Raw genomic sequence first — 22,403 nt, 5'->3', positions numbered from 1 at the left:
CCCTCCCACAACATGTAGGGATTATGGGAACTATGATTCAAGATGAGATTTGCATGGAGACACAGCCAAACCACATCACACACACATCCCTGTACTTAGGTGAGTTCTGTTGCATCCAAAGCTATTCAAGGTGATTACTGTTAGTCCCATGCCTTCTGTGTTTTCTGGGCCAGGTTCATGCTAGAAACCTCTTACTGAGCATAGAGCCAACTCCAGCATCTCAGCCACCTCCAATATTGCATATAGAAATACCCATGCACCCTGAAGAGCTTTTCACAAGGTTCTCTCCTGATATTTAATGACACAGGGCCATTTTCTCCTTATCAAATCATGATTTTAAAACATACAACAAAATTTTTAAAAGCAATACAGGCTGGGCTTATGCCTTTAATCCCAGCACTTTGGGAGACAGAGCCAGGTGGATCATTTGAGGTCAGAAGTTCGAGACGAGCCTGGCCAACATAGTGAAACCCCATCTCTACTAAAAATACAAAAAATTAGTTGGGCGTGGTGGCGGGCACCAGGCTGAGGCAGGAGAATCCCTTGAACTGGGAGGCAGAGGTGGCAGTGAGCCAAGATGCTACCTGAGATCACTCTTCAGCCTGGGTGACAGAGCCAGACTTTACAAAAAAAAAAAAAAAAGGCAAAACATATGACAATAATACCTGATAATTTGCTAAACATAGAATTACTGGATCTGATATATTACAAAACCTTACTGCGACCATAAGCAGTACAGAGCAAGGTACCATGATGGTTAATTTTATGTGTCAACTTTGAATTCCTGGTTTATAAAATGATTTATAGCTTCATATTCACCAAATAGGCAAAACAGCACTTTTAAGATGACAAACTGGGCCGGATATGGTGGCTCACACTGTAATGCCAACACTTTGAGAAATAGGAGGATCACTTGAGGCCAGGAGTTTGAGACCAGCCTGGGCAACATAGTGAGACCCTGTTTCTACAAAAATTAAAAAATTAGCCAGGTGTGGTGGCATGCACCTGTAATCCCAGCTACTCTGGAAGCCAAGATGGGAGGATCACTTGAGCCTGGGAGGTCAAGGTCACAGTGAGCTGTGATTATGCCACTGTCCTTCAGCCTGGGCCACAGAGTGAGCCTCTGTCTTAAATAAAATTTTAAAATTTTAAAAATTAGCTGGGTGCATGCCTGGAGTCTTAGCTACTTGGGAGGCTGAGGTGAGAGGATCGCTTAAACTCAGTAGTTCGAGGTTAAAGTGAGTCATGATTGCACCATTGCACTCCAGGCTGGGCCACAGAGGTGAGACCCCACTTCAAAAAAAAAAAAAAAAAAGACAAACTGATTTGGTAAGACTTCTTAAAATTAAGACCTTCTTTTTGGCCAACATTCCAACATGGTACATAAATGGAAAAAAAATACCTCGGTTGTAAGTTTTGTGGGTTTTTTTGGGGGGGGTATAAAATTCTATTAAATTTCTAGTCTTTATTTAAAATGAATATAAATTGGCTCTATACAGTTTTCACTGAATAATGAGCTAAGGATTCCAGCTTCTCATTTGTAAAAAGATTGAAAAGGATAAATAAATCAGGCCTGTGACCACGTCACCCCAAAACACATTTTCTTCATTATAAAGAACAAAACAAGAAAGAAGTTAAAGAACTTCCTTAATAAAAGCACTGAACTGCCACAAGTCTAATAGACTATTAGAGCCTAGATGAAGATGGAAAATTACCTAATAAAAATTGCAATTTGCATAGATTTGCCCCATAATTACAAAACTTATTAAGTTCCATTTTCCCAGATACTATAATGGGGTTCACCTTTCATTTAATGCAATTCATGATCACTGACTACTTCAGGCAGCAAACGCTGGTGAAATCAAATCCATAATTACATTTTTGGTTCATACATGAAAGACTGAAATATTCATTAGCTGATCTATATACTATTTGTTAAAATTAAGTAGAATGAAAAATTCTGAAGAGGGTTTTACTCAAATCTTCAACTACCTTTTTCTGGCCTTTTGCTCCAATGGCTCTGTCCAAAGTAAGGTTACGAAGGTTACAAAACAGGGAAAGAAAACATTCACTTTGGGTCTGTATTCATCCCGTCTAGTTCAATATAATAAATATTTATTAAAATCTCCCCATATGTATGGTCCTGTCTGAATTAAGCAGGTAGGATAGCTGCCAAATGTCTGTTTTATCCTGAACCTTGTAAGCAGCAAGTGCCTTTTGGTTCTGTGGCAGACTGAGACCGACCAGTAAGGCCACCAGTGAATTGTGCCTCCCTGGGTCCACTCTCTTTTCAATGTAATTTTGTGGCCCCTCTCATCAAGCAGTGGGGCCTGTTTCCCCACCACCTGAATCTAGGCTGGGCTTGTGACTTGCTTTGGCCGATGAAATGGAGCAGATGTTCATCTGGGCCATGAGAGGGCCTGTAACTTCCTCTTTCCCCTCTTGCAATGTTCCTGCTGTCAAGGAAGTAAGGATGGGCCAGACCCAATTTCAGAAAAGGTCCAGCAGATAGCAGACAGGTGGGTGAGGAGGCCATTACAGACCCTTGCATTGCCAGATGACCACAGTCACATGAGTAACCCTGGATCAGACCAACAGAAAACCCACCCAGCTGAGCCCAGCCAACCCATGGAAATAATATCACATAAATAAATTAATAAAAACATAATTGTTGTTTTTAAGCACCAAGTTTGGGGATGGCTTGTTAAGCAACCCTGGATAACTGACATCATCTCCAAATCCCCACTTTCCCAGAAGAGAGTCTATGGTTCTGGAAACCAGAACAGTGGGTGTGACAATGGGAACGGTCCCTGAAAACACACATGTGTCTTCTTTTCATCTTTTCACTAGTATTTATTGCTACCAGTTCAAATGCACTATTCCTGTTCTCTTCGTCACTCAAAATAACATTTAAGATTATAGAAGATTTCTAGGTAGGAATAACCTACATATGGAGATACATGTAGAACAAATTTCAGTGTGTTCCTTACTCCAGTGAAGTCTTGCAGAGTGTCTCAAAGGGCTTCCTCATCTGCACACTCCCAACTTGTCTGTAATTGTGTAGCAGACTCTCAAATACACAAGTTGATTGATAGTTTGCTTAGTTAACTTGTTCTGAAGTAACATCCACTGATAATTGTTTGAAAGTCATTCTTGGTCTGCAGAGAGAGAAGGTCCTGTGGAAGGTCGTGCAGTGTGGGGCTGGCCCCCCAATCCAACCAATGAGGACTCCATCTTCCATGCCTCAATACTTTTTTTTTTAGAGACAAGGTCTTGCTCTGTCACCCAGGCTGGAGCACAGTGGTATGATTCTAGTTCACTGCAGCCTCAACCTTCTAGGCTCAAGTAATCCTCCTGCCTCAGCCTCCCAAGTAGCTAGGACTACAGGCATGTGCCACCATGCCCAGTTAATTTTTTTTATTTCTTTTGTGTAGAGATGGGGTCTCTCCATGTTGTCCAGGCTGGTCTCAAACTCCTGAGCTAAAACGATTCTCCCACCTCAGCCTCCCAAAGCGTTGGGATTACAGGCATGAGCCACTGCAGCCGTCCAGCCTCCCTCCACTTAACTGCTTCCTGCCTTCCCTTCCCACCAGACTCGGTTTAGTCTCTCTAGGCTCTGAGTTCCAAAACCCATCTCAGATTGAGTTGAAGTGGGAATTCACTCTGTTAGAAAAGTTACCAAAAACTTGAAAACTGATCAAAGAGTTTGCTGGGGGTTCTTTTAGGGCAATCCTGGTTTTGCCTCTTTGATTGACTTTCTGTTGCCTGGGCTGTTTTACATCTCCGCAGGGGCAGAGGTGAATTTCAACATTCTTTTTGTAGGATGCAAATAACCACTGACCAGTAGAAAAGATAACCCCAGCTACAGGTTTGTGGCTTGCAGGAGATGAGCCAGTTTGCTATCCAAGCCAACGACCTCGCCCTAACGTCACTTTACCAAGTTGTCTAAAATACCCGGTCCCTTAAATGCGTTAAACCAGTTTTAGCATCTTCCTGATCTCCACATTAATTAATGAGTCCCAGAAAATCTTTGGCACTTTTTTATTGCTGAGTCATCTTATTTAATCTTTTATGAATTATACCTTAACATAAGCCCAAAAAAAGGTTTCAGAGAAGTCAAAGACTGGAGGGACTCAGCCTCCTAAAGCAGCCACCACCTCCCACCGGCTCTGGGCCCGAAGTCTCTCTCTCTCTCTTTCTGTCCCTCTCTGTCTCTCTGTTTCTCTGTCCCTCTGTCTCTCTTTGCCTTTGTCTTTGTCTCTCTCTGTTTCTGTCTCTCTGTCTCTTTGTCTCTGTCTCTGTTTCTCTTTGTCTCTGTCTCTCTGTGTCTCTGTCTCCCTCTCTTTGTCTTTTTCTGTCTCTGTTTCTTTGTCTGTCTCTCTCTGTCTCCCTCTTTCTGTCTTTGTCTCTGTCTCTTTGTCTCTGTCTTTCTGTCTGTCTCTCTCTCTGTCTCTGTCTCTGTCTCTCTCCCTGTCTCTGTCTCTGTCTCTCTCTCTCGCCATTGATCCCATGCCTGCCCCTTTCGCACTCTCCCCTGGGCAGCCTGGCCCTCTCCCCGACACCCTCAGGCAAAATGGCCACCCACAGCTCTCCAATTGGTATATTCTCGATTTGGAGAAATGGTCCAGATGGACCAGAGTCACAGAACCTTAAATCCCTTTCCAAGAAAGAGACCGAGGTCGTTCCAGTTTGCTTCCAGCCTCTGCTTCTTAACCACTGGAAGATAAGAACAAGGATGTGAAGTTTCTGCATTCGTGTCACCAAAAACATCACTGGAGTTCCTAGGGACTTGTGGTGGCCACCCCGAGAGTTCCCTGCCCCTGGCGCCTGGTGGAGAGCTGAGCCCTAGAGAGGATGGAGGCTGGGAAGGGAACGTGGTGTTGTGATGGGATCAATCTCCCTCTTACCTCCAGGGCCACACACCCTTTGCCATTCACCATGGTTTTCTCTGTCTTGTTCTTGATTAGCATTGTTAAAATTTAAGTCATGTTACATTTTTTCAAGAAACCCATTCCTTATATTAAAAATTCTACTCCAGGCCGGGTGCAGTGGCTCAGGCCTGTAATTCCAGTGCTTCGGGAGGTCAAGGCACATGGGTCACCTGAAGTCAGGAGTTTGAGACCAGCCTGGCCAACATGGTGAAACTCTTACTAAAAATACAAAAATTAGCCGAGTATGTTGGTGCGCGCCTGTAATCCCAGCTACTCGGGAGGCCGAGGCATGAGAATTGCTTGAAGCTGGGAGGTGGAGGTTGCAGTGAGCTAAGATTGTGCCACTGCACTTCAGCCTGGGCCACGGAGCAAGGCTCTTGTCTCAAAAAAATATAAAAATAAATTCTACACTAGTTCTTCTAATTTGTTGTTCTCTGATTTTGTTTCCATTTGTCTTTTGCTTAGCTTTATTGTATTGGTTTAGCTTTTATGGGATGCTAAGTTCATTTCTTTTCATCCTCTTACCTAATAATGGAAACCTTAATTCCCTCTGAGCAAAGGCTCGGCTGTGTCTCTCATCCGTTTTTGAGCTCCCTGTTCTCCAAGTTGCTAACTCCTAAGGATCCTGGAACGATTATATTTGCGTCTCTTCCTGGACACAAGGGGCACCTAAAACGCTTGCTTAACTTCCAGGGTTTGAGTTTTTAAAATTGACCTTTTCTAGTTGATTTCTAGTTTCATTAATTGTTGTCAGAAAATGTGCCCTGTGGCCCATCCTGTTGCGTGGTGCTGGGGACAGAGTGTTGAATGGAACCACAAGGTCCCTATCTTCACACTGCATAACATCTAAACATGTCTGATAATATTCAGTAGGTGATTTGTCAGTTTTAAAAGGACTTGATCAGTTTTAAAAAGACTTGATCAACATAAAGGAAAGAGGTAATTACAGGGACGGGCGCGGTGGCTCACGCCTATAATCACAGCACTTTGGGAGGCCGAGGCGGGTGGATCACGAGGTCAAGAGATCGAGACCATCCTGGTCAACATGGTGAAACCCTGTCTCTACTAAAAATACAAAAATTAGCTGGGCACGGTGGCGCACGCCTGTAGTCCCAGCTACTCGGGAGGCTGAGGCAGGAGAATTGCTTGAACCCAGGAGACGGAGGTTGCAGTGAGCCGAGATCGCGCCATTGCACTCCAGCCTGGGTAACAAGAACGAAACTCCGTCTCAAAAAAAAAAAAAGGTAACAACAGATTGAGAGATGGAACAGCATCTCCGTTGTTGGCAATGTATGGCCCTTCCCTGGAAACTGACGGTAACAGACAAACCGCAAAAGCATTTGAGTCATCTGAGAACTTACTGATGACACATTTCATACTAACGAATTTCAAAGAGAAGGGGATTGATAGGATAGTGGTTCTGTGAATTTCTTTTTTTAAGAGTCGTGGTCTTGGCTGGGCGTGGTAGCTCACGCCTGTAATCCCAGCACTTTGGGAGACCAAGGCGGGCAGATTGCCTGAGGTCAGGAGTTCGAGACTATCCTGGCCAACATGGTGAAACCCTGTTTCTACTAAAAATATAAAATTTAGCCAGATGTGGTGGTGTGTGCCTGTGATCCCAGCTGCTAGGGAGGCTGAGGCACAAAAATTGCTTGAGCCTGGGAGGTGGAGGTTGCAGTGAGCTAAGATTGTGCCACTGCACTCCAGCCTGGGTAACACAATGAGACCATGCCACACACACACAAAATAAAGTGGTCTTGCTCTATCATCCAGGCTAGAGAGCAGTGGTGTGATCATAGCTCACTGCAGCCTCAAACTCCTGGACTCAAGTGATTCTCCCGCCTCAGCCTCCTGAGCAACTGGGACTACAGGCACGTGCTACCACACCTGGCTGATTTTAAACTTTTTGTAGAAATAAGGGTCTCACTATGTTGCCCAGGCTGGTCTCAAACTCCTAGCATCAAGTGATCCTCCCCTCTTGGCCTCCCAAAGTGCTGAGATTATAGGCGTGAGCTACCACGCCTGGCCCGATTTTTTTTTAACTAGTCCTTATTTTTTAGAAATACATACTGAAATATTTACAGATGAGATGGTACGATGTCTGGGATTACTTCCAAGCCATCCAGTGGGAGGAGGGTAAGGATGAAACCAAACTGGCTGTAAGCTGATAATGTGGGGTTCATCATTCTATTTTCTCAACTTGTGTCTATGTGTGAAATTTCCTATATTAAAGACAGACACCGAATAGGAATGTATACACGAAATGGCAACAGTATACATTTTGACATCTTGGTTTTTTTTTTTTTAAATTAAATACACGCTGTTCAGTTTTTAAGTAAAGCCCTAATTTAGGCAGATTCTCCCCTTCTAAGGGATTTGAACATGAATTTCTGAAGCATAGGGTCGCAGTGTGAGTGTTACTGGCAATACTCTGGCTCATTTGTGGTTTTGGACAGAGAGAAAACAACATTGCACAAGAGAGTGACCGTCACCAGACACTGAATCTGCCCTCACCTTGATCTTGGACTTCCTAACCTCCAGAACTGTGAGAAATAAATTCACTGTGTTCCCCAAAGCTCCAGGGACCTCCTGAAATAGTCCTGAGTCACTCTCAGCCTGGGGTAGCACCCAATTCACTTGTCTGGCTGGTTGGTGGTACCAGGCCAAGACACCACTTTGGGTGGGGAGGAGAAAGAGAATGAAGTAGGAGGGAAGGGTATGAGCCACGATTTGGGAGAGAGAATCAGATGGTTAGCCAGAACGGTGCATACAGTAGGCACTTAATAAATGTTTGCCTGGATAGACAGGAACCAAAGCACAGGCGCTGAAGAAAGGCAGTAAGTTTTTCCATGAGTGAGAGGTCCGCTGCAAAAGGCTGTAATAAAAATCAACACGATAATTGCTGTGGTCTGAAAGTGCGTGTCCCCCTCCAAATTTGCATGTTGAAATCCTAATTCCCAAAGTGATGGGATGAGGAGGTGGGGCTTTGGGAGGTGATTTGATCTGGAGGGTGGAGGCTGCTGGAAAAAGGGCTCTGACTGATAAAGTCTTCAGCATTGGGATAAGAAGAGACCACAGCCTGTAATCTCAGCACTTTGGGAGGCTGAGACGGGCGGATCACTTGAGGCCATGAGTTCCAGAACAGCCTGGCCAACACAGTGAAACCCCATCTCTACCAAAAAATACAAGAGTTAGTCGGGCGTGGTGGCACATGCCTGTAGTCCCAGCTACTCGGGAGGCTGAGGCAGGAGAATCACTTGAACCTGGGAGGCAGAGGTTGCAGTGAGCAGAGACCATGCCACTGGACTCCAGCCTGGGTGACAGAGCAAGACTCTGCCTCAAAAGAAAAAAAACAGAGACATCACAGAGATCCAGCTAGCCTGTTTCATAATGTGAGGGCACAGCAGGAAGGCAGCATCCGTGAGGAGGCCATCACCAGATACTGAATCTGCCAGCACCTTGACCTTGGACTTCCCAGCTCCAGAACCATGAGAAATAAATTTCCATTGTTTATAGTACCCAGTTTATGGTATTTTTATAGCAGTCGGAACAGATTAAGACAGTTTCAAACAAAAAGCCAAGGATTTCCTAACGGGAATGAATGCTAAGATACTAAATATTTCTGTGCTCCTCTGAGGGTCATTCTTGCTAAAAGAACCTGAAGAGTTTCTGTGACTCTTGTTTAAACTTATTTCTAATGCCCAATTGTTTACCTTTTTGGATTTCTATATTATTTTTCTTCTGCATTTGTTTGTTGATTTGACAGTGTGACCACAGCAGCCTAGCCGCATATCCAAAAGGCAGCCACAATCATAAGTCAAAGGAATTTAAGAAACAGCTGAGCACAGTGACTCACGCCTGTAATCCCAGCACTTTGGGAGTCTGAGGCGGGCGGATCACCTGAGGTCAGCGAATCGCCTGAGGTCAGGCATTGAAACCAGCCTGGCCAACATGGTGAAACCCCATCTCTACTAAAAATACAAAAATTAGCCAGGTGTGGTGGCGGGCACCAGTAATCCCAGCTACTCAGGAGGCTGAGGGAGGAGAATCACTTGAACCCAGGAGGTGGAGGTTGCAGTGAGCCAAGATCATGCCACTGCACTCCAGGCTAAGAGACAGAGAGAGACTCCATCTCAACACAAAACAAACAAAAAAAAGCGAGGTCAGGTGCAATGGCTCATGCCTGTAATCCCAGTACTTTGGGAGGCCAAGGCAGGCAGATGGCTCATAAGTTCGAGACCGCCTGGGCAACATGACGAAACCCCGTCTCTATAAAAAATACAAAAATTAGCCAGGCACGGTGGTACATCTGCTACTCGGGAGATGGAGGTGGGAGGATTGCTTAAGCTCAGGAGGCGGAGATTGTGCCACTGTTCTCCAGCCTGGGCGATAGAGCCAGACCTTGTCTCAAAAAAAAAAGAAAAAAAGAAAATATGATTTTTTGTTTGTTTGAGACAGAGTCTCACTTTGTCACCCAGGCTGGAGTGCAGTGGTGCGATCTCAGCTCACTGCAACCTCCACCTACTGGGTTCAAGTGATTCTCGTGTCTCAGCCGCCTGAGTAGCTGGAATTACAGGCATGCACCACCACATCTGGCTAATTTTTGTATTTTTAGTAGAGACGGGATTTCTCCATGCTGGGCAGGCTAGTCTCGAACTCCTGACCTCATGATCCACCCGCCTCGGCCTCCCAAAGTGCTGGGATTACAGGCGTGAGCCACCTTGCCTGGCCAATGTAACTTACAAGTAATCGGAAAAGGCATTGCCGACATGGCAAGATTCTGTATAAATTGCTTTAGCTGAAATTAGACACTCAATTAGGCACTTAATTACCCTGAAGCCTTATTGATGCCCTATTAGAAGTGGCCCCACCCACTAGAATCAAGTGGAGGTGACAGGTCAGCTCCCTGGAGCCCGGAAGCAAGCCTGATACAGCAATCACCGGCAGCATTCAATCCACAGCTCCGAGGCCTCCTGGCCTCCTGTTATCCTGGTCACACCACTCATTGCATGAGCATTTTCCATCTGAGATCCTCTGACATCTGAATTTTAAATGTGGGTTTCCTTTCAGGACTGCAAGGAGACAGTTACTCTGCATGGCCCCACTGTGAGTATGTCAACCTTTAGCGACAGCTTGGACCTTCAAGGGGTCATCAGCAGAGCTGCAATGTTCAGCTGCTCAGAGTCCAGCTCTGACTGATGAAGTCAGTTAATGGTCCACACTCCCCCTCTCATTAATAACTCACCTCCACGGGCAGCCGGCTCTAGGTCCCTGCCCCTGATATCACATTATATGATAATTATATTCAGATTAGTTTTTCATACCCTTTGGACAGAGACATGCTAATTTGGATGCTTAGACATTAAAATCTTACAAAGTTCTCGAGTGATTTTAAGTCCAAGTTTTTAAATGGGATGCCTTATTGGAGAGAAGAAATGTGGCTATCAGCTTCCTATCAAGAACTGATTCCTGGCCAGGTGCAGTGGCTCACTCCTGTAATCCCAGCACTTTGGGAGATGGAGGCGGGTGGATCATGAGGTCAGGAGTTCGAGACCAGCCTGGCCAACATAGTGAAACCCCGTCTCTACTAAAAATACAAAATTTAGCCAGGTGTGGTGGCATGCACCTGTGATCCCAGCTACTCGGGAGGCTGAGGCGGGAGAATTGCTTGAACCCCACAGGTGACCATGCCATTGCACTCCAGCCTGGGTGACAGAGTGAAACACTGTCCCTTAAAAAATGCTGATTCCTGGGTAGATAGGCAACTGACTTTAATCAGAAGCTCCCCTGTGAGTAGGGAAGCTGTCTCACAACAGATTCAGCATCTAATTTTTATTTTATTTATTTATTTACTTTGAGAAGGAGTTTCGCTCTTGTTACTCCAGTGCAGTGGCACGACCTCGGCTCACTGCAACCTCCACCTCCCAGGTTCAAGCAATTCTCCTGCCTCAGCCTCCCGAGTAGCTGGAATTACAGACATAAGACACCACGCCTGGCTAATTTTTCTTTTTCTTTTTCTTTTTTTTTTTTTTGTATTTTTAGTAGAGACAGAGTTTCACCATGTTGGTCAGGCTGGTCTCAAACTCCTGACCTCAAGTGATCCACCCGCCTCGGCCTCCCCCAGTGCTGGGATTATAGGTGTGAGCCACTGCACCCGGCCCAGCACCTTATTTTAAACTATCCATCAGAGGAAGACAAATTCCATATGATCTCACCTACATGTGGAATCTAAAAAAGTCCAGCTCATAGAAACAGAGAGTAAAATGGTGGCTTTTGGGGACCTGGGATGGAAGATATGGGGAGATGCCAAAGGGCGCAAACCTTCAGTTATAAGATGAATCCATCTGGAGACCGACCAGACAGCATGGTAAGGATAGTTCATAATAACATATTGCATCTCTGAAATTTGCTAAGAGAATAGATCCTAGATGTTCTCGCCACACACAAGAAAATGATAACGGGTAAGGTGGCAGATGTGTTAACTAACTTAACTGTGGTCAGCATTTTGCAATACAGCTGACTCTTGAACAGCACAGGTTTGAATCGCAAGGGCCCACTTACATGAAGATTTTTCTTTCTTTTTTTTTTTGTATTTTTGAGACAGAGTCTCCCTCTTCGGCCTAGACTGGAGTGCCATGGTGCAATCTCGGCTCACTGCAACCTCCACCTCCCAGGTTCAGGTGACTTTCCTGCCTCAGCCTCCTGAGTAGCTGGGACTACACACCTGGCTACTTTTTATATTTTTAGTAGAGACGGGGTTTCACCATGTTGGCCACGGTGGTCTCAAATTCCTGACCTCAGGTGATCTGCCTGTCTTGGTCTCCCAAAGTGTTGGGATTACAGGTGTAAGCCACCATGCCAGGCCTACAGGAAGATTTTCTTCTGCCTCTGCTATCCAAGCTAGTAAGACCAACCCCTCCTCTTCCTCCTCCTCCTCCTCAGCCTACTCAACTAGAAGACGACAAGGTTGAAGACCTTTGTGATTTATCACTTCCACTTCATGAATAGTAAATGTATTTTCCTTATGATTTTCTTAATAATATGTTCTTTCCTCTAGCTTACATTATTATAAGATTATGATATATAATGCACAAAATACATATTAATCAACCATTTGTGTAATTAGTAAGGCTTCTGGTCAACAGTAGGCTATTAGTCGTTATGTGAGTTTTTGTTTTGTTTTGTTTTTGTTTTTCTGAGACAGAGTCTCGCTCCATCACGCAGGCTAAAGTGCAATGGCTCAATCTCAGCTCACTGCAGCCTCCACCTCTGGGGTTCAAGCAATTCTCCTGCCTCAGCCTCCTGAGTATCTGGGATCACAGGTGCACGCCATCATGCCCAGATAAGTTTTGTATTTTTAGTAGAGATAGGGTTTCACCACGTGGGCCAGGCTAGTCTCCAACTCCTGACCTCAGGTGATCTGCCTGCCTCAGCTTCCTAAAGTGCTGGGATTAATTTCTTCCTGGTGAGCACTCTTATCAATTCTCATTGTGTTTCCCTCACTTAATGGAGACCTTGTTTGTGTCTGTCTCTGTTTCAGTCTCTTTTTTTTTTTTTTGAGACGGAGTTTCGCTCTTGTTACCTAGGCTGGAGTGCAATGGCGCAATCTCGGCTCACCGCAACTTCCTCCTCCTGGGTTCAAGCAATTCTCCTGCCTCAGCCTCCCGAGTAGTTGGGACTACAGGCATGCACCACCATGCCCAGCTAATTTTTTGTATTTTTAGCAGAGACGGGGTTTCACCTTGTTGACCAGGATGGTCTCGATCTCTTGACCTCGTGATCCACCCATCTCGGCCTCCCAAAGTGCTGGGATTATAGGCGTGAGCCACCACGCCCGGCCCTCTGTTTCAGTCTCGTTCTCTCTTTTTCTCCACAAATTCCCATAAACTGAGGCTATTCCACCACTGAAGTCTTAACTCCAGTGTCCACTCTCCAAGCACTGCCTCCTGACCCCCAGCTCCCACTCCCACTCATGCTCCTGACATCAGCTCCGTGCACCTCCATCTCCCCTGCTCTGCCCTAGGAGGACTTCTCCTACCTCCTGGCCCTGCTCCTTTCCCTGCAAGACGTGCACAACCACTAGAAGTCCATGGGCCTTCAGCATAAACACCCCTTCCGCTGCCATCCCATATGGCAGAGGAGCAGACGGTGGCTCTTAAGATCTATGATTAGTCAAAACCCTTTCAGGGCTGGGTGCAGTGGCTCACACCTATAATCCCAGCACTCTGGGAGGCTGAGGTGGGTGGATCACCTGAGGTCAGGAGTTCGAGACAAGCCTGGCCAACATGGAGAAACCCATCTCTACTAAAAATACAAAAATTAGCTGGGCATGGTGGTGCACACCTATAGTCCCAGCTACTCGGGGGGCTGAGGCAGGAGAATTGCCTGAACCTGGGAGGCGGAGGGTGAAGTGAGCCAATATTGCACCACTGCACTCCAGCCTGAGTGAAAGAACGAGACTCCATCTCAAAAAAAAAACAAAAAAAAACTTTCTCAGGATAAAGTTTCTCAAGAAAAACATTTGTATATATGTAACCTTGAAAGTCAAGTGACAGCAGGCAGATAGCAGTTTATGAGCCACAAGACATCTCAGCCTCATCAATAATTAAAGATTGTACTTCAGACACCAAAATAGATACAGAGACCAATGTCATTGGGAGCTGGAATCTGCGTGTGGTTTGTGATAAATTTGGTGGACAAAATTTTCCTTTAAAGTCATAAAGTCCCATGAAGTCCCAGTCTCAAGGTCGGGAATCTTGGTATCTTCATTTTCTGTAGCGAGCCGTGGGTGACACGATATTCTGTTTTCCACGCATTGTTCTGCCAGTAAAATCCCAGCCCTAGCAAACAGTCTTGTAACACAAAATATTTCTTTTTCTTTCTTTTTTTTTTTGAGACAGTCTTGCTCTGTCTCTGATATTACGATGTCTTTACTTAAAATAACAAAACATTCTCATGCTATAGGTTTGACTTTTGTGCACAGTGTCACATCTCTATTACCTTACTTAAAAGAAATAGAAGTTGGGGGAAAAAAACTAGAAAAGAAAAAGGTGAATGCGGCCGGGCGCGGTGGCTCACACCTGTAATCCCAGCACTTTGGGAGGCTGAGGCAGGTGGATCATGAGATCAGGAGTTCCAGACCGGCCTGGCCAACGTGGTAAAACCCTGTCTCTACTAAAAATACAAAAAATTAGCCGGGCGTGGTGGTGCTCACGTGTAATCCCAGCTACTCGGGAGGCTGAGGCACGAGAATCACTTGAACCCAGGTGGCAGAGGTTGCAGTGAGCTGAGATTGCCACTGCACTCCAGCCTGGGCAACAGAGTGAGACCCCATCTCAAAAAAAAAAAAACAACAAGAAACAGGTGAACAGAAACTACCACAATCTAGTTCTGGCAAGACTGTTAATGACCTGAACCCTTCAGGAATGAAGGTTCAGGTCACATCATAAGGCCAGAAGTCACCGGCAGAGATTCTTGCTGAGGACCCAGGGAGTGGAAGGAGTAGTGGAAGAAGCTATCTAAACACCAGCTAGAGCCAGATGGCTAGTGGATTAAAAAAAAAAGACAAAAGAATTTAAGGCCTATAGTTAGTAGAGTATGTTTTCCTTGCTTCCTGAGTAGCTGGGATTACAGGCACGTGCCACCATGCCCAGCTAACTTTTTGTATTTTTAGTAGAGACGGGGTTTCACCATGTTGACCAGGATGGTCTCGATGTCTTGACCTCGTGATCCACCCGCCTTGGCCTCCCAAAGTGCTGGGATTACAGGCGTGAGCCACTGCGCCCGGCCCAGCATTTGGTCATTCTTGATACTGACATTTTTAAGAATCTAAGCCTGTTGTTTTGCAGAACGTCCCTAAATTCAGATTTTCCAAGTTGATTTACTATGACTAGTCTTAGGTTAAACATTTTTGGCAAAGGTGCTTATAGGTAATGTGCCTTCCACCAGGATGCCAAATGGTCCCATTGTTGGTGGAGAAGCTTGATTATTTAAGGTTGGTATCTACCAGATTTCTCCATTGTAAACCCTCTTTCCCCTTTGTAATTAACAAGTCTTTTGGGGGGATACTTTGAGACCACATGGTATCCTGTTCCAACAATGTGTCCCTCAGTGGTTCACCATCTACTGAAAAATTTTGCTTAAATCAATTACCACAAAACTTCTTGCAAAAAGTGATTTTCTAGTTTTATCATTTCTTCTACATGTATTAATTGCCATTTTCTTTTTGTGTGTGAGGGGTAAGGGGCACTATTACTATAATTCAATATATATATAAATATATTTTTATATGTAAATATGTATAAAGAGTATAGTAATCGGCTGGGCATGGTGGCTCATGCTTGTAATCCTCCTTTGAGAGGCCAAGGCAGGCGAATTATGAGGTCACGAGATCGAGACCATCCTGGCCATGGTGAAACCCTGTCTCTACTAAAATACAAAAAATTAGCCGGGCGTTGTGGTGCGTGCCTGTAGTCCCAGCTACTCAGGAGGCTGAGGCAGGGGAATTGCTTGAACCCAGGAGACGGAGGTTGCAGTGAGCCCAGATCATGCTACTGCACTCCAACCTGGCGACAGAGCAAGACTCTGTCTCAAAAAAAAAAAAAGACTATAGTAATCATTATAAATATATAACTGTAAATATATATATAGAGAGAGAGAGAGAAAGAAAGAGCCTTGCTCTGTCACACAGGCTGGAGTACAGTGGCACAATCACAGCTCACTGCAACGTCCAACTCCTGGGCTCGAGCAGTTCTCACACTGAGGGAATGTGTTCTCTTCCCGGGTCCACAAGGGAGTGTCGTTTTAAGGGCAAGAACTTCCTAGCGCCATGTCCACCTCCCACTTCTCTTCATCCGGGAGATTTAACAGTTTATGTTTAAATTTCGAGGGTGCAGGAAGAAACTAAAAGTCGATCACTCCAGCGGAAGTTCTAAGGAACTCCTTTCATTGGCCAGGGGTCTTAGAAAAGGTGGGGCTTCCTCCCAGGTTAAAAGTCCCCTTCTTCCACACCCCTTCGGACTCCGTGTTTGGGTCCCTTTCCACGAACACTCGTGTGCTTGTGGAAGCTGTTTTTCTCTTTATTGGATTTTCCCTCTGGAGTCCCCTTCCACACTCTCTCGTGGAAGCCTGTCTTCCCCTCCTAAACTCCATCTCTCTCTAGTCCCTTCCACTCAGTGTGGAAGCTGCTTTCCTCTCCTGGATTCCATCTTTCTAAATTCTCTTATTCAGTGTGAGAGTTAGCTGTTTCTTTCTCTCTCCTCCTGTTTCTCTTTCTCTCTCTAAATAAATCACTTTCTACAAACACTTTTGAGTCCAGCATTTACTGTGCCCTGTGCCATGGTCCCCTCTCTCATTCTTGAGAGGGCAGAAGACCAAGAACCTGGAGAAACGTCCTCTCAGGGGAGCTAAGGGCACCCTGAACCCCTGAACCCCAATATTACATTTTGGCGATCCAGCCATGAGAGGGGTACACCAGAAAAGGGTACAGCCAGGGAAGAAGACTTCGAAACCGTGAGTAAAACCGGCCCCATTCTGTCCTGTCTCTTTAAGAACACCTGAAGCGCTGGCAGCCAGGCCGGGCTGTGGGGACTGGGGCAGCGGTGCAGCTGGTGGGAATTAAAAGCGCAGTTTTTCCTGCGGGAGCCTGTGGGGTGGAGGGGGCGAGCACTCCTTGCCGGCCCACAGGTGGGCCGGGTGCGCGCAGCAAGCCATCCGCCAGCACTGCGGGCTGGGAGAAAAGCTGCAGGGCGAGGCGTGGTGTGTCCCCGGCCAGGTGCAGAGGCTCTGAGCAGAGTGGCAGCATTTAAGAAAGCAAAGCGGTGAAGTGGGGGGCAGCATGAAACCGTGGAACCTGGCTGTTAAAAACCACAGTTAGGGACAGCGCAAGGGCACTTCCCCCTAGGGTGTTTGCCTGCAGGCCACAGGTCCCCGTGTGGGCAGCCGCTCGTGAGTGGCCCAGTTGCGCAACCAAAAGCCCCGGGGGTGGGAACTCATGCCTGCCCAGCAGCGGCTGCAAACGAGGCTTTTAAACCGCCATGGCAAGCGGCTTTTTTCCCCTGCCTTTTTTGGGGGCTGAGGGAAAGGAAGCAGCTAATGGCCCTCAGCTCCACCTGGCTTTTAAGCAGACCACACTGCCTCAGGGTGCAGCATTCTTATTTGAAATACAGCCTAAGAAAGCTTTCTGCCTTCCCTTAATGCAAGTGGCCTGTTCGCACAGTTGGTTAAGGTGTAGGGTCTACAACTGCAACGTTGCTGGTTCAAATTCCCAGTGGAGCCAGTCTTGAATTGGCAAAACCTTTTGGGGAAATTCAAAAGCTAAAGGCTATGGGACTTTGTATTTGGTGTATGATTTGTCTTGCTTAGGATTGGCTCTCTCTATGGCAGAACTTTTCCATCTAAAAGATCATAGTTAAACCAGTTCCAGGGCCCAAATAGTCAATGGCAGGTCGCACAACCTTTAGAGCATTTTCCTACAATGGAAAACAGGTTAGGGGAGAGGAAGCCCCGGTCCTGAGGGTATTGTTCCAGCCTCAGCCGCGCCTGGCCTGCCTCCTTTGAACTGTGTGCTCTAATGGTCCTTCCCTAGAATTTTACCCTTTGGGGGCAGTTTTGTAAATTGGCCTGTGTAAATTGGACTTTTGCTGGGAAATATTGGTACGCATCTCCTGAGCCTCACTGGCTTCGTCGGGGCTCGTTGGCATGTGACTACCCAAGCCAGTAGCTCCTCTCATTCCCTGCCTCTGTGGTAGTCACTGGAGGTCCTGCAGGCAGTGAGAGTGGTCATATGATGCTGATAGGTCGTGATTGAAATCCAGTACAAAGGAGGCCCTCTGATAAGATGGATCATGCATCTTGGGCACAGGAAATTTCAGGGTACTGACTGAAAAACGTTTCATTTCAGTACCCATTTTACCTGGGGGATGCCTCAGGTGGAAGTGGCTGTAATTTCTTTAACCAGGGGTGCAAGCATCCCTTGTGTTTGAGTTCAAATGGGTGCTTCTACTCCCAAGCTCAAGTCCTCATTAAAGTGTATACTGGAAAATTGGGACCAATTTGACACACAGTCTTGAAGGAAGAAGCGGCTCATTTTTCTCTGCCAAATAGCATGTCAAATTACCCTCTGCCAAGTGGAAAATCTAGCCCCCAAAGGGAAGGGAAGAAAACCCAACAGCTTTCCTTGAGCGATTGTGGGAAACTTTAAGGAGGTACAGCCCCCTGTCACCAGACTCCATTGAGAATCAGTTGATACTAAAGGACAAATCTATTACTCAGTCAGCAGCAGATATCAGGAGGAAGCTTCAGAAGCTGGCTTTGGGACCAGAACAGAGTCTAGAATCATTACTGAACCAGGCAACCTCGGTGTTTTATAATAGAGACCAGAGGGAACAGGCTGAGAGGAACAGGAGAGATCAGAAAAAGACTGCTGCCTTAATCATGGCTTTTGGGCAAGCAGACCCCAGGGGCTCAAATGAGGGAAAGACTTGGGTTAGCCACCAGTCTGGCAGAACTTGTTACCAGTGTGGTCTGAAGGGATACATTGTAAGAAATTGTCCCCAGAGAATGGACCACCATCTCATCCATGCCCACTGTGCCAAGGGAATTCCTGGAAAGCACACTGTCCCAGGGAATAAAGGTTCCCAGGGCCTGAGGCATCTAACCACATGACCCAAGCAGGACTGAGGATGCCTGGAGCAAGTGCCAGCATGAGCTGTCACCCTCACAGAGCCCGGGGCAAAGCTGACCATAGAGCCAGGAAGTCAATCTTCTCCTGGACACTGTATGGCCTTCTCAGTATTTCTCACCTGCCCTGGACACTTGGTCCTTGTTAATTCTCTCCCCTCAGACTCTCCCTCTCTAGCTCCATCCTGGGAAGGACCATTTTCCGTCATTCTGTCTACCCCGACGGCAGTTAAGGTATTGGAAATTAACTCATGAATTCATCACACTCGGCTAAAGCCTTGGATACCTCCTAAGGAAAGTCAGAGACCCTCCACTCCGCAGGAGCCATTAGAAAATCTACGTATGCTTTTCCAACAAAATCCTCAGGAAAGTCACCACTCAGAAGTCTAATTTATATTCTGGTATTAATAGGACTATAACCCTCAACTTTAATATCTCTCAAACTCCAATTATCCTTTTCATAGTGAAAAGGGAAGCTGTCTCTTTCTAGGAAAAATGCTGCTGTTCTGTAAACCAGTCAAGTGTTGTTTTGAACATAGAAATCAAACATAGGGCTAAAAACCTTCAAAAACCTGGTTCTATTCTCTCCTAGGCTCATTTATAACCATTCTATATTTGTTGGCCTCTGGGCTTTTCATCTTTAACCACTTTGTCACATTTGTTTCTTATAAAACCATAAGGTCACAAATAATCCTGCCACTGGAACCCTGGATGTCCTTGGCTCGTGGGCTCTATCGTGGACCTCTAGATCAACTTGCACCCCTGAAAGGCTCCCCTCTGGAGGAAACCTCAACTGTAGGGCCCCTTCTATGCCCCATTTCAGCAGGAAGTAGTTAAAGAGGATCCACGTCTGTAATTCCAACAGAAGTTGGGCTTTCCTGTTCAGAGCAGGGGAATGAGGGAATGTGTTCTCTTTCCGGATCCACAAGGGAATGTCGTTTTAAGGGCAAGAACTTCCTAGCGCCATGCCCCCACCCATCTCTCTCCAACCGGGAGATTTAACAGCTTATGTTTAAATTTCGTGGGTGCCAGAAGAAACTAAAAGTCAATCACTCCAGGGGAAGTTCTAAGGAACTCCTTTCACTGGCCAGGGGTCTTAGAGAAGGTGGGGATTCCTCCCAGGTTAAAATCCCCTTCTTCCACACCCCTTCGGACTCTTTGTTTGGGTCCCCTTCCACGAACACTCCCTTCCTGGAAGCCGCCTTTCTCTCTCCTGGATTTCCCCTCTGGAGTCCCCTTCCACACTCTCACATGGAAGCCTGTCTTCCCCTCCTAAACTCCATCTCTCTCTATTCCCTTCCACTCAGTGTGGAAGCTGATTTCCTCTCCTGGATTCCATCTTTCTAAATTCTCTTATTCAGTGTGAGAGTTAGCTGTTTCTTTCTCTCTCCTTCTCCTGTTTCTCTCTCTCTAAATAAATAAATCACTTTCTACAAACACTTTTGAGTCCGGCATTTACTGTGCACTGCGCCATGGTCCCCTCTCTCATTCTTGAGAGGGCAGGAGACCAAGAACCTGGAGGAATGTCCTCTCGGGAGCTGAGAACACCCTGAACCCCTAAACCCCAATATTACAACACCTCAGTCTCCCAAAGTGCTGGGATTACAGGTGCACGCCACCATGACCAGCCTCAAACTATTTTTTATTTAATGTGTTATAATTCATTACTGTTAATTTCTCATGCTCTAAGTGTCCCAGTGGGAATGCCTTCGAGCTAGCTCCTGTGTCCCTTAGACATATTCCCATCAATCATGGGTCATGTTCTTGCCTAGAGAAATAGGATGATGAAGGCTCAATGTGTTCATTTCTTGCTCCAGACCTGGAATCCACCATTTTCCACGAAGCCTTGGTTCATTCTAGTAGGGAGTGGTACTTAGAGACCACAGTCTGGGCACCAGGGGGTTTTATGGCTTCTGGGCCCTTTTTACTTGTTCATTCTGATAAAGAACTGGTCTTTCTTCTTCAAACATCGCTCAACCATTTCTCTACCCCACCTTCATTTTCCTTTCCCCCTCCTTTAGGCATCAGATTTTTGACCAAACGTTGGAAGCTCCGAGACTGGAAACTGTGAACCTGAATGGTACAACATTTGAAGTAAGACAACTTCTTTATTTATTTCCCAGCGCTCCCCATCCCCAAGTTGAAATGGGTTGCAACCAAGCTATTTTAAGGACTACTTAGAAAGAAAGGAGCCACAGGCAGTAGCTTCCCATTCAGATCTTTTTCTGGGAAGGGAGGGGAGAAGAGGAGGAATTTCATCTAATACAAATATCATTTGCATTTTAAAAGTCTATGTCTAATTGCTACTTACAGCTATAGTAAAAATTGATTTAATACACTGTAATTGTATGGTTTGAATATGTAATCAGAAATGCAAAGCTTGATGTCTTTGATTTTAATTTTCATAACTAAAACCTCTCCGTTCACATATTTCAGTAGTTTCTGGGCTGAAACACCTTTTTTAAATTAATGATTAAGATGTGCACAATAGTTCAAGACCTTTTCAGGGTTTGAGCCACCCTGAATAATGCATTTTATTCCACATCATAATTATGCTTGTCCCTTTATTGAACTAGTCATTACCTTGACCATGGGGAGATATCCCACAGGGATGCAGTTTGTGAATTATTAAGTGGCCTAAGAGTTGTATCATCCTGACAGGTAAAGGACCAAACTATCAAACAGTTTTAGAAGATTAAAAAACAATTACAGTTTGCAACAACTGAAGTGTACTCCTGTGTTTTAATTAAAAGTTCTTTCTTCTACTTTTACACTGTCAGTGGGAGTGTTAATTAGTTCAACCATTGTGGAAGACAGTGTGGCGAGTCCTCAAGGACCTAGAAATAGAAATTCCATTTGACCCAGCAATCCCATTACTGGGTATATATATCCAAAAGATTATAAATTATTCTATTATAAAGACACATGCACACATATGTTCATTGTGGCACTGTTGACAATAGCAAAGACCTGGAATCATCCCAAATGCCCATCAGTGGTAGACTGGACAAGGAAAGTGTGGCATATATACACCATGGAATACTATGCAGCCATAAAAAAGGATGAGTTTGTGTCCTTCGTAGGGACATGGATGAATCTGGAAACCATCATTCTCAGCAAACTGACACAAGAACAGAAAATCAAACACCGCATGTTCTCACTCATAGGCAGGTGTTGAACAATGAGAACACATGGACACAGGGAGGGGAGCATCACACACTGGGGTCTGTTGGGGGGGAATAGCGGAGGGAATGCCACAGCCCACAGACTAGCCCATGGCTGTCTCCATGCACTCAGAGAGCCTACCTAGAACCACTCAGGAAAATGCACAGTCAGGGCACAGAAACAAGGCTTAGGGTTGTCTAAGACTCAGCAAGCAGCCACAGGGCTTTGGAATACATGGGAACTGTCTCATGGCCCTGGCGCGGTTTGCTCACTCATTCCCATGGGAGGCTTCTAGATGGTTAGTGTGTGTATCGCCAGCCCACACGGCCTCCCAGATGAGGGTCATTTGCTCACCACATTTATCACTTTTGCTATAGCCACATACCATCCTATTCTACCCAGAGGATTTTTACCTTCACTGTGTGCTGGACCCAATTCCTATTGGATTGCAAGAGTCAATTGTTAAATTTTCAGAAAATGTGCAAGCTGTTTTTTCTTTTGTTTTGTTTAACATTTGACACAAGTTTTCACTATGTTACCCAGGCTGGAGTGCAGTGGCACAACCTCAGCTCACTGCAACCTCCACCTTCTGAGCTCAAGTGATCCTCCTACCTCAGCCTCCTGAGT

General features: G+C 45.7%; 1 protein-coding gene across 3 annotated transcripts in view; it reads left to right on the top strand.

Annotated features, from left to right (window-relative positions):
- DPY19L3 (dpy-19 like C-mannosyltransferase 3) overlaps positions 1-22,403 on the top strand; it is a 144,251-nt gene that overhangs the window by 109,570 nt on the left and 12,278 nt on the right. For all 3 annotated transcript variants that reach the window (XR_010344302.1, XR_002477786.2, XR_010344301.1), the window contains one exon: positions 20,633-20,705. The gene's annotated coding sequence lies outside the window, so the exon portion shown is untranslated. The remainder of the gene's footprint in view (positions 1-20,632; positions 20,706-22,403) is intronic.

The sequence above is a fragment of the Aotus nancymaae genome, unplaced genomic scaffold (assembly GCF_030222135.1).
Source record: "Aotus nancymaae isolate 86718 unplaced genomic scaffold, 86718_ANA_hifiasm-v0.15.2.pri h1tg000028l, whole genome shotgun sequence".
NCBI classification, from domain to species: Eukaryota; Metazoa; Chordata; class Mammalia; order Primates; family Aotidae; genus Aotus; species Aotus nancymaae.
The sequence above is the reverse complement of the archived record's forward strand: the minus strand, read 5'-3'. Positions and strand labels throughout refer to the sequence as shown.